General features: G+C 50.4%; 1 protein-coding gene across 4 annotated transcripts in view; it reads right to left on the reverse strand.

The window, feature by feature from the left end:
* CLCN4 (chloride voltage-gated channel 4) overlaps positions 1 to 15,217 on the reverse strand; it is a 53,972-nt gene extending 38,755 nt beyond the window's left edge. Inside the window, exon 1 of one of the 4 annotated variants that reach the window (XM_036270873.1) lies at positions 15,194 to 15,217. The gene's annotated coding sequence lies outside the window, so the exon portion shown is untranslated. Of the gene's footprint in view, positions 1 to 13,519; positions 13,795 to 14,970; positions 15,116 to 15,193 lie in introns of those variants that run through there. The other 3 variants (XM_036270871.1, XM_036270870.1, XM_036270872.1) reach the window with 3 other exon arrangements.
* Positions 15,218 to 16,394: the final 1,177 nt, after the last annotated feature.

Below are 16,394 nucleotides of genomic sequence, written 5' to 3' on the forward strand. Positions count from 1 at the left end.
CCCAAGGCCACAGGCATGCTTGCCCGTGGAAACTCCCCTCCCCTCTGACCAAAGGCAAACAGACCTCAGGGAAATGCGGGTTCAGTTGGGCACAATCACAGTGCAAGTCTAGGAGTCAAGGTATCTATAATCTCTCAGTTTGTCCCAATTTTGATAGAATTACAGTTTTACTAAACACAAGTAGTAAATCTAACATACTTATATTTGCTACATTCCAGAAACTTCTCTCAGCTACTCAACCTGCCTGGATCTGGATGACCCGGTGGGTAGCATTTTAAGCATTTTTTTCGCAAAGGGAGTGCACTCATATAACCAGCACCCAGATCAAAGACCAGAACGTGACCAGTCCCCAGAAGCCTCCTTGTAGCCCCTTCCAGGCCCTCCCTACCCCTAAAGGGAACCACTATCCTGACCCCTCACACCACGGCCGCATTTTGCCCAGTTTTGAACTTTATATAAATGGGGTGTTCTTCTGTTCTACAGTATTTTGTAAGATCCATCAATGTTGTTGAGTGTAATTATCATTTGTCCATTCTTTTTGCTCCTCTAACCACAAACTTTCTACTAAGAGCCACATAACCAATACTTGAAGATCTCTAGGCCATGCAGCCCTATCAGGACAACCCTACTCTGCCACACTGTCACATAGAAGCAGCCAGAGATAATACCCAGATTAATGGCTGGGGCTGTGCTTCCCTCAAACTCGATTTATGGACACTGACATATCATCTTCATTTGTCACAAAATATTCTTTTTCTTTCGATTGTTTTTTTTGTTTTGTTTTGTTTTTTTAATCCTCACCCGAGGACATTTTTCCATTTTTTGTACAGACAGAGTGGAGGGGAGAGAGAGGAAGAGAGAGAGAGGGAAACATCGATGTGAAAGGGACACATCGAGTGGCTACCACCCGCACGACCAACCAGGGCCGGGGACAAACTGCAACCAAGGTCAGTGCCCTTAGCGGGAACCGAACCCGGGTCTCTCCGGACCACAGGCGGACGCTCTAACCGCTGAGCCAAACCAGCCAGGGCTCTTTCGATTGTTTTACAGTCATCAAAAAAATATGAAAACCACCCTGGCTGGTGTGGTTTGGTTGAGTGTCACCTTGGGCACTGAAAGGTGGCCGGTTCAATTCCCACTCAGGGCACATGCCCGGGTTGCAGGCTCAATCTCCAGTAGGGGGCGTGCAGGAGGCAGCCAACTGAAGCTCTTCTCTCACATCGATGTTTCTCTCTCTCTCCGGCTCCCTTCCTTTCTCTCTGAAAATTAATAAATATATATTTTTTAAATGTTAAAACCATTCTTAGCTCAAGAGCCACACAGACACAAGCAGTGAGTTCAATTTGGCCCACAGGATGACGCATCTTGCCAACTCCTGTTTATAGCATTGGTTGTGGGAAGAAACCCCTGAGTATTTATCTATCCTACCATGGATGCACACTTGGATGGCTTCCACTTAGAACCATGACACAGAGACTGCCATCATTTTGCATTGTTTACACTCATCCACAGAAGTGTTGACAGGGTAGAAACTGCCACCAATGTCTCCTCCCAGCTTCAGGGGCCTTTCCAACAAGCTGTGCTCATCACCCTCTCCTTCCTGTCCCCTCCTAGTAAGTTAACTGACATTCTGGGGTTAGCTATGCTTCCTGCAAAGGGCAGACGGGAACTATTTTCAGCTTTGCGGACTACAGTCTCTGTCGCATGTACCCCACTCGGCCATGCGAGCAGCAAGCAGTCCTAGACAATGGGTAAATGGAGGCATGTGGCTGTGTGTCCATGATACTGTATTTACAGAAACAGGCGGTGGGCTGGGGCAGTGGTTTGCTGGCCCCCGCTTTAGACCAAGCACATACTGGGCATCTGCAACCTACCAGGCCCCTGTCTGAGGTACCAGAGCATCCAGCAGGCCTACAACCCTCACCAAGCAGCAGACGCCAGCAAAGAAAGCCCCGGGACCCATTGGGAGAAGTCCAAACATAAGTAGGCACGGTAGTCCCTCACAGGACTATGGACAGGAAGGATGATACCCTGGCAACAAAACTAAAGGATCTCGCTAGCAATGCTTCACCCTGGAAGCTTTAGAAAAATAAAAGGTAATTACACACACACACACACACACAAACACACACTTTGTGGTTTTCTATCCTACAATCAGAAATGTTTCTTCAACTAATTACTAATTTTAATGCTACCAGATCCCAGATACCTTTGTTCCATGAATAAAAATATGACCACACCATAGCTCTACACACCAATCACAGCCAACAGAGCTGGAGGTCAGCCATAGCACAGGACACCGTGAGAGGTGCTGGACACAGGAAGGACAGCAACAGAGAACAGGCAGGAGAAGACAGGACCTGAGAACATCGAATGCAGGGTCACACCTTGGTTAGATGGCCGCTAAAAAAATACATCCCAAAAAACTTCATTTCTTGCAGATTTGCCAGAAGTTCCAACAACTAATCACAGCCTCCGTTACAGAGTCCTTTTTCTTGCAACCTACGTGGATCACACCAGGCACTGAGCTTAGGGGCTGGCATCTGCTGGCCACCAGTTCCTTGGTGCTGGCCACTCTGAAGGCCTCCACACTAGGTGCTCTTGTTCTCAGAGGGGGTGTCATTGCACCTCATGGCCACCAGAGGGTGCTTTGCAAGCAGTTCTTCTGCCTGGAGTACCTTGGAATGGCCAAGAAACACAGGTGGGGAGTGCCTCCTCCTTTTTTTCTCCATCTGCTCCAACACATAACTCCTGCCTCCACTCAAGAGAAGGCAGGACAACTTCGGCACCATTCAGTGGCTTCTCTCCTTCTACCCATCCTGAGTCAAGTGCTACCCCAAATGCACTGGCCACAGATGAGTCTGAAACACAGCGCATGGACCACATCAGACACATCACAATACAGTGTGTGATTCCATTTATATGGGATCATATCAATGATTTCATGTGTCGGGTGGCAACACAGACGTTTCCTTTACAATCCAAGAAACCATACATTTAGGCGTCATTCACTTTTTGACGGGTTTGTGGTACCCTATAATTTTAAGAAGTTTAAAAGTGTGGCCTGACCATCAGTCAATGCAGATTCTTAGGCACAGTTTTTATGTGTGGGTTTTGCCCAGGGGCATCCATTTCTTCCGCTGGCATCAGTATTGTTATTGTTCTTTAGAGCACAAACCCGCCCCAACTCTTCAGGTCCTTGAGGTTCAGGTAGAGGGGGCTATGCTGGACGGAAGACCTCTGACTACATGGGAAGGGACTTCAGGGCTGTCTAAAAACATTCCCTTTCTATTGAGGCCTACCTTTGAGGTTGTTGTTCGCTGACTTTTTTGTTTGTTTCAAGAAGAATGGGATGCTCTAAAACAGGCCTCTGGTGGGGAGCGGCCTGGGGAGGGCAGGAACATGAAGGTGATATGGAGGCATGGTGGGGCTGGGGGCACCTGGGCTCCACAGCCACGTGTGGGCGCATCATCAGCCCATTTTCCAGGGGAACACACTACTGCTCCAAGCACTGGGCACAGTGACTGCCTATGGGGTGTGTGTGGAACCCATGCAAGGTCATGAAAACACATTGGAGAAAAAGGAAGTCTCTCTTTCCAGACGTGGCTGACCTGGGAGCCACTGGCCCTATGGAGTGTCTACAGCAGGGGAAGGAAGCCAAGCAGAAGAGACCAATGATAAATACACTAGTGGCTCCCAACAGAGGTGATTTTGCCCCCCAGGGGACACTGAGCAATACCTGGAGACAGTTGTCACATCTGACAGGGGTGCTACTGGCATCTAGTGGGTGGAGACCAGGGATATTGCTAAATGCCCCACGGTGCACAAGACAGAGCCAGGCAGAGAATGATCCCACCCCGAATGTCACCAGTGACAAGCTGAGAAACAGCAAACAAACAAAAGCTACAGAAAGTGCCTGAGGCCCAGCAGCCAACCCTTCTCTGTGTTCTTCTCCAAGTAAAGGATGGGGCAGGGACGATGTAAAACACCCTTTAAACCTCTAAACGCTCTCACCAAGTTTCTCTGACATGAATTTGGATTAGTAGTCAGAACGTTTACTACAGGAAATCCATTCTACACAAACACTCAAACTGCTAGACTACGACCCCACAGATACAAGAAGCTCAACAAACCCCAAGCACACTAGGAAGAAGAAAACAACACCAACATATGCTATAATCAAATTGTTAAACCAGTGAAAAGGAAGATAGCTTAAAAGTAGCAAGAGCTAGCCTGGCCAGCATGGATCAGTAGTTGAGCATCAACCTATGTACCAAGAGGTCGCTGGTTCGATTCCCGGTCAGGACACATGCCCAGGTTGTGGGCCCGATCCCCAGTGGGGGGTGTGCAGGAGGCAGCCAATTGAGGTTCTCTCATTGATGTTTCTATCTCTCTTTCCCTCTCCCTCCTCTCTCTCTAAAATCAATAAAGAAAAAAGAGTAGTAAGAGCTTTGGGTGGAGTTAACTCAGTAGTTAGAGTGTCAGCCTGTGCATCAAAGGGTCATGGGTTTGATTTCTGGTCAAGGGCACGTACTTAGGTTGAAGGTTTGATCCTTGGTTGGTGCTCATGGGGGAGGCAACAAATCAATGTGTGTATGTGTCCCTCTCTCCCTCTCTCTCTCTCTCTCTCTCTCTCTCTCTCTCTCTCTCTCCTCCCTCCCTTCCACTCTCTAAAAATCAATGGAAAACATACCCTTGGGTGAGGATTAACAACAACAAAAAAAAAGCAGCAAGTGAAAAAAGACACATATGTACAAAGAAAATGATTCAACTGAGTGCCCGTGAAATACTTTCTTTCTCTTGTAAAATATCTGTCCCATCATCTCTTACAAAAATGATCTCCCAATCATTCTGGTCAAAAGCCTGAGCCCCTAACAAAGCAAAGGCACTGGGGTGGCAACCCCACATGCAGTGAACAGAGGACATGGGGGCGCCCCTCGGCATTACAGGTCGGGGCACATTCACTGGGGCAGGTGGAAAAGGGGAGATACTCACATAGAAAACCACATCCCACATGTGCAAAGGCTGGGGGACCCAAGTTACAGCTAGACATCCAAACCCCATTGGCATCTGGGGGCTACTGTACCAAAGTCTCCCAGCCAGGAAGACATAAGGAGATACATTTTCATGAAATACAGGCAGTTGTGCATTTACTTAAAATCAATGCATTCAAAGCTATCATCAGTATGCCCTAACCTACAATCAATATACCTAAATGTTGCATGAAGCTCCTCTCCTCCCCACACCCAGGGAGAGAACACACACCACGAACAAATGTGGGGCCATCAGAGAATGGTGGCGCTCCAGAAGGGGGAAGGGGGCAGCTGCCACCGTCTGGGGAGCTGACCTCCCCTCCCAGAAAACTCAAGCTCTTCCCAGTTGTATTTGCTATCCAACGCTGTACAACAAGTTACCCCAGAACTCAGCAGCTACACATCAACATGTGTGATCTTACAGTTTCTGTGGGTCAGGAAGAAGGGAGCGCTTGGTTGGGTCTTCCTGGCTCAAGGTCTCCCAAGAGGTCATGGTCAAACTATGGGCCCTGGCTATGGCCCCACCTGAAAGTTTGACGAGGGCAGGAGGTCCCACTTCCCAGGCGGCTCCCAGACATGCTGGCAAGTTAGTGCTGGCTCTTGGTGGGAGGGCTCAGTTCTGCTCCGTCCCGCACCTCCACAGGACTGCTCGGTGTCCTCAGGACATGGCAGCTGGCTTCCTCCAAGGGACAAGGTAGAAGCAGTAGATTCTCTTGTAACCTGGCCTTGGGAGTCCTACACCATCACTCTCACAGTGTCCTATTGATGGCACAGGTCAGCCCTGAGTGCTCAGGGTGGGAGGGGACTGCACGTGAACATGGACACCTGGAGGCAGGGTCATCAGGGCCCATCTTGGAAGCTAGCCCCGACCCTAGTCAAAGCTTTTCACCTCATCTGCCACCTCGCCAGTGTCACATTCCTCTGAGATTGTGGAGCCTCGCTGTTTTCAATGCAGATACCTTTATGGTAGTGAGGGGCCACGATTCATTCACCCCTTCCAGCTAATCCTCCAGACCCTAAGCTAGGCTCCCCAGAAGGGCAAAGACCAAGGGGTAGTGACAATGAGAGGAGCCCCCGGTGGCCATGTGGTAAGGGGCCAAGAGCCACAGGGCCAACGATAGTAGCAAGTCCCAACAAGAAGGAAGCTCAGAGACAAAGGACGTGCAGAAAGACATGTGAGAATTACAATTTGCCTGTTTCAAAATTTTGCCTGGAGCCAACAGAGCCGGGGAGGGCCACTTCCTGTTCCTCCTCCTCCTTCCTCCTTGGCCCACCTCCCAGCCCAGCCTCTGTAGGCTCTGAGCCCCAGCGGGTCTCCATAGGACGGGGAGCTGGTGCGGGCCCCTGACCTTCCCTCCGTGGCACGGTTCCTATGGCCCCAGGGCCATACCGCTATCTGTCCCACGTAGGAATGCACGCAGCCTGTGAACTGGAAAGGGAATAAGGCCAACTTCGTGTGCCATTGGGTGAAACAATGGACTGGGTGTTCTTGCACCCCCACCCCAAGGGGCAGGGAGGGGGGCATGAGGTCTCCGTGCTCCCCATGTCAAGGGCAAAGGATTGAAATTTCCACAGAGACTCCTTGTTACAATAACAACAACACTCTGACTCTGAATAAACGAAATACTGCCACCCTCAGGCCCATGTTAGCAAACCGAGGTAGAGGAAAGGTTGTCACAGGCCCAAATGTCACAGATCAGAGCCCAGGCCCCTAAGGCCTTTCTTCCACAACAGCCCAGCAGCCTCCGGGCAACATCTCCCTGCTCCACCGAGAGGCTGCTGGACGCCTTTCCCCGAAACTGTTCCACGGAGCTGAAGTGCAGCGCTGGCTACCTCTGACTTCCCGGGCGGGTGAGGGCTCACGCTCCCCCGAAAGCACCGTGAGCTTGCAAGGGTGGCCAAGGCAGCACCAGAGCCTGGATGGCTCAGGTAATGGAGATGACAGCCTCATGGGTCCGAGGCCACAAGTCTGAGGTCACGGTGACAGCTGGTTGGGTCCTTCCGTTTCAGGGGTCTGTCCCTGGCTCAAGGATGGCTGTCTTCTCCCAGGGACCTTTCACACTGTCTCCTCTCCATACCTGTCTGGAGAAACTCCCTCTTCTTATAAAGACACCAGCCAGATTGGGTTAGGGCACACCCCAACAACCTCATTTTAACTTGGTTACCTCTGCAAAGCCACTCTCTCCAAACAAGGTTGCATTCCAAAGGGCTGGGGGTACCTTCCCAGATGAATTTTGAGGGGCATGATTCAGCCCATAACAGCTGCTCTGTGTTCCTCCCTCTCCTGGGACCTCCTCAGACTCACCGCCCTCTGACCATTTTCTTCCACAACGATCTCTGTTCTGCTTCTGTGCGGCATAACCCCTCATGGAGAAATCAGATTTTAGCAGATACTCATGCTCGTGACTAGCAACTTTGTAAAGGTTACATGCAGGGTTACATGTCACCAAACAGTCTTGACACGTTCTTCCCAGTATCCTCAGAGCAAGGCCACAGGGGAACATGGCCACAGGGTGGCTTACCCATATTCTAGCTGGGTTGCCAAGGGGAGAGCTGAAAGGGCAGGCAATTTGTAAGTTCGGGGCCAAAGAGGTGCTGGTAGAGGCATGACTAAGCTAAGAGGAAAAATGACTCATCTGTCATCGAGGTGGCTGGCCTCCTAACTACTAACCACAAGGCCCTTCTAAGCAGCCAGCACCTCCGAGGGTTCCAGAGGAGGGAAAATAAGTTTCACATTTAGCCGTCTACAGCCAGAAAGAAAACAAAGAACTGAGAGGCAGGGAAGCACAGTCAGCCCATAGACAGATGTGGTCAAAACCACTGGGCGGGCACAAGGGAAGCGGGCCCAGCCACCACCAGGGCAGGGAGCAGACGTCCCAAGGAGCAGAACACAGCCTCTGTGTGCGGTCTCCCTCCGGCCGAGCCCCTGACCTGCCCTGGGCATCGGAGCTGCTGCTGATGGGAGGGCCCAGGTCCTGCCCCTAGCCCTCCTGGCCTCCTGTGTGTGACTTCGGTCACCTCCAATAGGAAAGGCTCTGGCCTGGAGCTTTCACCGATTTGAACAACGGCCAGACTCCCTGCTTCCGAGAACCGCACAAAGACAAGCACAACAGTCAGCGAGTGCCCCACGAGCACAGCTGCAGAGGGAAAGCTGTCCAGGAGGAAGGAAACACAAGCTGAGGGTGGACCATGCCCAGCAGGGGCAGGGAGAGCCTGGGCCAGGTGACGATGGCCTGGGAATGATCTGGGCTGACCAGCATGTGGCCCGGGGACTTAGCCCTCAGGCACTGAGAACAGCCAGCTTATAGACCCAGGGACAGAACGTTGGGCTCAAAGGGCAGCAAGAAAGCTGTGAACAAGCGTAACTGTGATTCCAAGAATCACAGCCGCCAAACAGTGGCCTGAAGACTCAGGTGATTTCATCCACAACAGGACAGCCAGAGACCTTTCTAGAATCATACGCGGAACGTCCATGTGGGCTCCTTTTGATGTCTCTGTGACCACTGCCCTGACTGGGGGTGAGAGGCGCCATCTGAAGGCGTGGTAATTACACGTGCACAATTCGACCCCTTTGATGGGCAAGGCTCGCCCAGATGCCCAGCACAACACTGGGGCACGGTCCAGCACACCTGATCACCCAGGTCACTGCTCACCGGCCACCCTGCTTTTTCCCTCAGCCACCTCTAACTCTTTCTACAGGAGCCAGAGTCACCCTTTCAAACACAAGTCTTGGCATGTCACTCCCCCACCCAAAAGCATCCAGTAGCCTTCCATCACACCTAGAATAACCCAGAGTCAGCGGACCTCCTGCCAAGTTCCCACGTGATCTGCCCCAGCTGCCCCTAGAAGCAAGCACATTTCCCACAGAGTGTTTTCCTCATTCCTCTCCTCTGAACACACTGACCTCCCTGTGGCTCCTAAAATGCACCTGACCCTGCCTTGCCTTGGGGCCTGTGCACTGGCTGTTCCCTCAGGCCCCTCGATGTCCACAAAGCTCCTCTCACTTCCTTTGGGTCCCTGTTCCTGTGCCAGCCCTCAGAGAGGCCTTATGCGTGCCCCAATTGTCCTTGGCCTCCTGCTATATTTTCACTCGAGTGTCATTTCCATGAGGGCATGAACCTTGTCCATTCAGTTCCCACTGAATCCCACTGCCTAGAGTAGCAGGTCTCAACTGGCGGCAATTTTGCCCACCACGGGACAGTTGGCAATGTCTGGAGTTTGTTTGTGCCAGCTGGGGGTGGGGCAGTAGTTACTAGTGGCATCGAGTAGTTGGAGGCCAGGGATGTTGTCTAACATGTGACAGTGCACAGGATGGCCCCCATCATAGAATATCTAGTCCAAATCCCCCACATGTCCAAAGAGTCTACACCTCTTTTCTATCTTGTTTTAAAACTTTTTATTATGAATGTTTTCAAGTACACAGAACATTATCCACAGGAGCACAATGGAAAACACTGATCAATTCAACAGGTGTTTGTATTGAACCATATCTGCCTCTTCTTGTCCTCTCGCCATTTACCGGAACCAATCAAAAGCCAATTGTTGATCTAGAGCAGTGGTCCTTGAAGTGTGATCTTAAGACACCTAGGGGGTCCCCAAGACTCTCTAGGAGGTTCTATGCTGCCAAAATATTGTATAAATATCTGAAATTATTTATCTTTTCCATTCTGATTCTCTTGTGAGTGTACAGAATATTCCCGGGGCTACATGACACGTGATAGTGCAACAAATTGAATGGAAAAGCAAGTATGAGAATTCATCTGTCTCCTACTTAGCCATTCATTAATGATATCTCGAAAAATGTTTTCTACATGTAAGAAGTAACGTAGTCTATCATGACACTTCATCCCTGATCACTTCAGCATGAACCTCCAAAAAATCAAAATCTACATACACACAGTGCAGCTACTGCTCTGTATCCAAGTACCCGTATGCATCTTAGCTCACTGTTTCTGTGTCTGCAATCCAGGAGGGCCTGAGCTGAGAGCCTACCACACTCCAAGATACCACATCGCATAAAATTTCCAGCAGTTTCCTCGTATCAGCTAATAGGCAGTCACATAAACATAACCCAGGTATCCCGAATGCCTACTATAGACGTCTGTTCAGGCCAGAAGCCAATCAAGGGCTGCAAGTTCTATTTGGTTATTGTTAAGGACTGAATGTATGTTCTCCAAATTCATTTGTTGAAATCCTACACCTCAATGAGATGGTGTTAAGAGGCGGGGCCTTCGAGAGGTGGTCAGGTCATGAAGGTGGGGGCCTCATGAATGGACTTGCCCTTATGAGAAGAGGCCAGAGAGCTAGCTGGCTCTCCTCCTGCCATGTGAGGACAGAGGGAGAAAGCAGCCATCTGCAACTCAGAAGAGGGCTCTCACCAGAATCCGACCACGCTGGCACCTTGATCTTGGACTTCTAGCCTCCAGAACGGTGAGAAATTAATGCCGTTGAGCCACCCAGTCTCTGGAACTGCGCCATAATAGCAGAGCTGACCATGACTCTTACTCAGTCTCATAAGTTTCATTCGATGGAGAATTCCCCCCTTTTTATTTTCTTGCCTGATATTGGCTTGTTGCAGAGAGAGGGTCCAATGGCCCACTGAGGGTGCCAGGTCATCTGAGGCACACGACGGTGCAAGGGGCCACTCTGGGATATGGGATGCAGAGGAGGTGCCTGGACAGCCTGGAATGGGACCTACAAGGACAATGGCCAGCAGAGGATGAAGGTGGCACCCAGCCTTCTGCACAGTGGCTCTTTCACACTGAACACCAACCATTCCTGGGAGACCAGATTTATGAGGCCAGGACAGTCTTGGAGAGAGCTGATGGTAGGGGAGTGGGCAGAGACACACAGTGCAGTCCCAGGCTGGGGGCAGGGGGACAGGACAATTGTCTTGGCTATTCTAAACCCCCATCCGCAATGCCACTGCCATCACCACTTCCTGTCTCTTGGGAATTTCCCAGCATGCAGATCCTCTTCCATCTATCTGATCCCTCCAAAAAGCCAAGGGAGCAGGACCAGCAAGTGCAGCTGGCCCCATTTTATGTATTCAGCAACTCCTCCAAGCAGAAAGGCTGCGGCCAAAGCCACCCTGCTAAGTGACAGAACCAGACTTTCCACGCAAGTCCCACACTGAAACTTAAAGCATGTGACCCCCCCACACACTTCCCGGACAGGGTGTCCACATCAGGGGCAGGGGCGGTTTGTGGCGGACATCCCCACCACCTCTTCCCACGATTGGCGGAGCAGGGCTCATCATCTCGTTTTCTATTTTTTTTTTTTTTATCCTCACCTGAGGATATTTTTCCATTTTTTACTCAGATAGAGCGGGAAGGAGAGAGAGGAAGAGAGAGAAACATCGATGTGAAAGGGACACATCGAGTGGCCGCCACCCACACGACCCAACCAGGGCCGGGGACAAACTGCAGCCAAGGTACATGCCCTTAGCGGGAACCGAACCCGGGTCTCTATGGACCGCAGGCTGACGCTCTAACCGCTGAGCCAAACCGGCCAGGGCAATCATCTCGTTTTCTGCTCACCTCCACTGGAACCATTCGTCCCACCTCTGCAGATAAGAGGGACTCCGTTCAGAGTTGCGCCATAGAAGGATATCCTCCGGGTCTGCCACACCCCGAATCCCAGCAGCACCGGGCACACGCTGACCCAGTGCCTGGCAGTTTCCTGTCCCCTGACACTTTCTGCCTAGCCGGCTTCCCAGCTACAACATGCAGACAGGCCAGCCCGCTGACAGAGCTGTTTCTGGAAGCCCGCACATAAAAGAACCTTCACATATTTCCAATATATTCAACATCATGGAAGGGAATCAGATCTCTGACCAAGGGCTCAGCATCAAAAAAATCAGAGGAAAACTAATTCTGGAATACTAGAGCTGGAAGAGCATCTAAATCAGTGGTTCCCAGCCAGCCAATGGAGCTCCCCCTGCAGGGACAATGTGCGGAGAAATTTTTTGGTGTCACAACTTGGAGAGAAGGGAAGGTTTATTAATGGTATCTGGAGAGTGGAGGCCAGGGATGCTGCTAAACATCTTACAGTGCACAGGACATCCCACCGCGACAGACTGATCCTGCCCAAAATGTCAATAGTGCCGAAGTGAAGCCCTGGTCTAAATTCCTGGGTTACTTCTAGTACAAAGAAACTGAGACCCAAAGTGACTTGTTCAAGGTGACACAGCCCCAAAGCCTGAAGTAGAATCTGGGACTCAACCACATCCCTCTCTATCACCTGTTCTGCTCTGCTCGAGCTGGGCTGGGGGAGAAGCAAGGGTGAGGACCCGAAGGAAGCCAACCTGAGCCAAATGAAGAACATGGCAATCAAGAAATTACAATCACTGCAGCAGGGTGTGCGGCCTCGAAGAGGAATGCCTTCTTCTACCACCAACCAAAATGGCTCTGCTGTGCAGGTCCTCCAACAGTTACTGGTGGGCCACACTATTCATGGTGTGAGCTCCAATTCAGTTCACTGACACCACAGCCCCCAGAGGGCACCCAGTTTACAGGAAAGAATGCCACGTTCTCCTCCTAAGGGTGCCCACACTTGTCCTAGCCTCGGGTTGTTTTTGAACCAGAGAAACAAATCTGAACAGGAGTCCATAAAAATCCCACCGACTGAACAGTCACCTGACCCCCCTTCCATCTGCCGCTGAGTCACCATCGGCCCCTTCTTTCATCAAGCTAATTATTCAGCAAGGGAACTCAAAAGAACACTGGGAATTCTGGGAGTTGGGTGTTCATCCCCACCTCCACCCCCTCCTAAAGACCATTTTGTTCTTAAGAGATGTGTTCTGAAGAGAGCTGATTTGCTATCTTCCCCTCCCATGTTATCTTCACAGGCTGTATTGTATTGTATTGTATTGTGTTGTAGTTTAGTTTAGTTTATTGCATACTGTTATTTTTAAATCTGCTTAAAGCACCCAAAGGTGAAAAAAATACATTCATGGGCTATCCCCTTTTCAATGCTGGAACCTTGCAAAATCATGCAAAACGATTTTGATTGCATATCTAGTTCTTTGACTTGCTGACCACCGAGACGTGTCCATCCCATTCAGAGCAAAGCAGCTTTGGCTTTAAAGAAATCAGGCTGGATGCTGAGGACAAACCCCTGTCAGGAGAATTCGTAAATGGGCCATTATTTAAGAAGCACAATGACAGCTGGGAACAGCTGATAGTTATCTTGGCCAAGCCCGGCTCTCTCTTTATAATGCATGTGTGGGTGATCATTCCAGATTTTTTTTCCTTCCTGAGCAAGAGGCCAGGTCTTCCCATCTGGCCCCTGCCCACTTTCCCGGGATGGGCATGCAAACACCCAAGTCACCACGCGTGGCCTACACCAGCTCCCCTCCTCCCCCGACTCCGTCCCCGGGCCGGGTACATGCAAAAGCGCGGCAGCCAGAGACCCCCACTTTGGCTTTCTGGGGCGCCTCCGGGCTGCAGGCCCGCAGCCAGGACTCGGCGCCGCGCGCCCCTTACCTGCAGTGCCGCATGGCGCAGCCCGGCCACCCACCTGCACAGCATCCTAGAGCATCCTTTCTTCAACGCAACGCCTGTGAGCGCGGTGACGTCACCGGAGGCGGATCCCACCCCGCCACGTGACACCCTCGGGGACAGCGGGGGGCAGCGGGAGGTGGCTGGTGGTGGCGGGTGGGCGTGGGGAAGACCCTGTAAGTCCCTGGAGGTGAAGATGAAGTCGCCGGGAAGCCCATTCCAGCCTCCCTGCTGGGCTGAGCTAGCGCGCAGCTGGCCTGGCCTTCCCCCAACTGTGGGAACCAATGGGCACTGAGGGAGAAAGCCAGATGATCACAGGCTCTGCGCGTGTAATCGGATTGCAAGAGAGCTGGCAATAAGGGGATTAGTAGTGAAAGGAAATAATTCAGAGTTTTATTTTAAACATCTTTATCAAATGCAATGGAGAAATAAATATGCTTTCTGCAAATCGGATTGGCAGTTAAAATACAGAGCGCCTGGACATACTTTGCATAGAGGGTCTATGAAACGTGACAGCAAACCCTTTCACTGGGGGCATATTTATTATGGAATATTACTCTGACTGCACTGATGAATAATGCTTTGAATGCCTCTCAATAGAGACTTTCCAATATTAACCTGGATTTGCCAAATAAAAAGACAGCGATGACGCATACTGATACTACTTACTTAAACATCTCATTATTTAAAATAAACCCCTATTGCCTGAGCATGGTTGTACACGTGTCTGTGTTTATTTTCTTAAATCTTTTGACAAGGAATTCAATCTCTCTGACATGACAGAGTTCATTCCCAGTAGCTCATTATTTCACATTTTTTTAATTTTTATCACATTCTGCAGAAGTGAGAGGGAGTCATCTTCCTATTCCAGAAAGTATGTACAATGTCAACATTTCCCCCGTACAACGGACAACAGCCTTGCCTAGAAAGCCTCAGACAACTCCAACTGTGGTCATTTTGTAGATTTGAAATGGCCTGTTTCAAACTCAAGCGGTGAACATATGACCTTTTCTTGCCAAACCACATAAACAGTTTTGAACTGTGAAAGGACAGTATTTGTCTTCCGGTTTCACACACGCGAGTTTCCTTGCACTGGAGTCGGAATCGCCACTGTAACACTCCCCTGCTCGCGCCCCTGCAGGGGATGCGAAATAGATTGTTTTACAGACTGCTGTACAAGCAGGCCGGGCTTACTCACCTGCTATTTATCCCACAGCTTCCATGCCCTTCTATATTTAACCCCGGCATTTTCCCACCGTTCCCTCCAGATGCACAGAATTTCTGCTCAGAGGCCAGTCTCTAATTTGAGGGTAAATACGGCCCTCTCCCGGCTGTGGATCATTTTCAACACCCGGTTTTAAAAATCAACCAAGTGGCCGTGTGGTTTTCTAGGTCACTTTCCTCAAGTTTGTTTTTCTGAATGATAAGCAACTTACCTTTTGCTTTCAGATTCCTGAGATAGAGAGTTAAAATGCTACCGAAATCCCCTGCTCCTGGGGGTTCAGGGTCTGATGGAAACAGAAACTGACAGGCTCACTCTCCTGCCAAACTTGACAGTCGATTTCAGCCTCACAGGCTCAGGCCTCGCCGCCCCACCCCCAGCCAGCCTGTGCGTCACGTGCTCGGCCCAGCCATTCAGCCCTGCCCAGCCTCTGTCACCTCTTGTCTCCGGGGGCCCTTCGCCTACACTCGTCGGTGCTTTCATGCCCAAAGAAAACCCAGCGTTCCCGACACAGGACACCCTGCTGGGGTGCACAGACTTCTGTGACAGGAGTTCCAAGAATCAATGGGGCTCGGGGGCCCCACAAAATGCCCTCCTGCGGTCTGAAGTGACGTGCTCATTTCCGGCTTGGAGGAAATGTCTAAAGGAGAGGCACCTTCCTCATCGTGGGTGATATTTTGCCCGTAGGTGAATTTCACCTTCTTTTTTCAAGGTGATTGCTCAAGTGGAAAAATCATTACAGCAAATGGGCAATTCACAAAAGGCCGAAAAACTGGGCCGTGCAGTTTGCAACAGAATGAGATAACTCTTCCAACCTCCTCCACACCCACCCGTGAAACTTGTCATTTTGGCAAAGATTTTGTTGTTGCTGTTAATCCTCACCCAAGAATATTTTTTCCATTGATTTTTTTTTTTTAAGAGACAGAGTGGAAGGGTTGGGGGAAGTAGAAGAGAGAGAGGGAGAGCGAGAAACAAAAAAACATTGATGTGAGAGAGAGACATCAATTGGTTGCCTCCCGCACACGCCCCTGATCGGGGACTCACACCTGCAACCCAGGTATATGCCTTTGAGGGGAATCGAACCCGTGACCCTTCGGTAGGACGCTCTAACAACTTAGCCATGCCACCAAGGGCTTGACAGAATTTTTAAAATAAAAATAGGTACCACCCGCCCTGGCCTGTTTGGCTCAGTGGTTAGAATGTCAGCCCGTGGACCAAAGAGTTTCAGGTTCGATTCTGGTCGAGGGCACATACCTCAGTTTCAGTTCATCCCGGCCCTGGTCAGGATCCAGCAGGAGGCAGCCAGTCAATGTGTCTCTCTCGTGGTGTCGATGTTTCTCTCTCTTCCTCCCCCCCCCCCCCACTCTATCTGAAGATATTTGAAAAAAATATCCTCAGGTGAGGATTAAAAAAAAAAAAAATAGGTACCACCCATGAGAATGTAAATTGAACAATCTTTTTGGTGGGCAGCTAAGCAATTTTTAGTAAAAGCCTTACAAGTATGCATCGTTTGAAAAATACTGTGGGCCCCACAGCTGTTGGCATCGTTTGCTCCAGGAATTCAGCCTGCAGAGGGAAAGAAGGGAGCACAAAGGATCACCTTGGGAAACTTCGCTGCAGTATTATTTATGATCTCAA

Source organism: Molossus molossus, unplaced genomic scaffold, assembly GCF_014108415.1.
Source record: "Molossus molossus isolate mMolMol1 unplaced genomic scaffold, mMolMol1.p scaffold_m16_p_2, whole genome shotgun sequence".
Classification (NCBI taxonomy): Eukaryota; Metazoa; Chordata; class Mammalia; order Chiroptera; family Molossidae; genus Molossus; species Molossus molossus.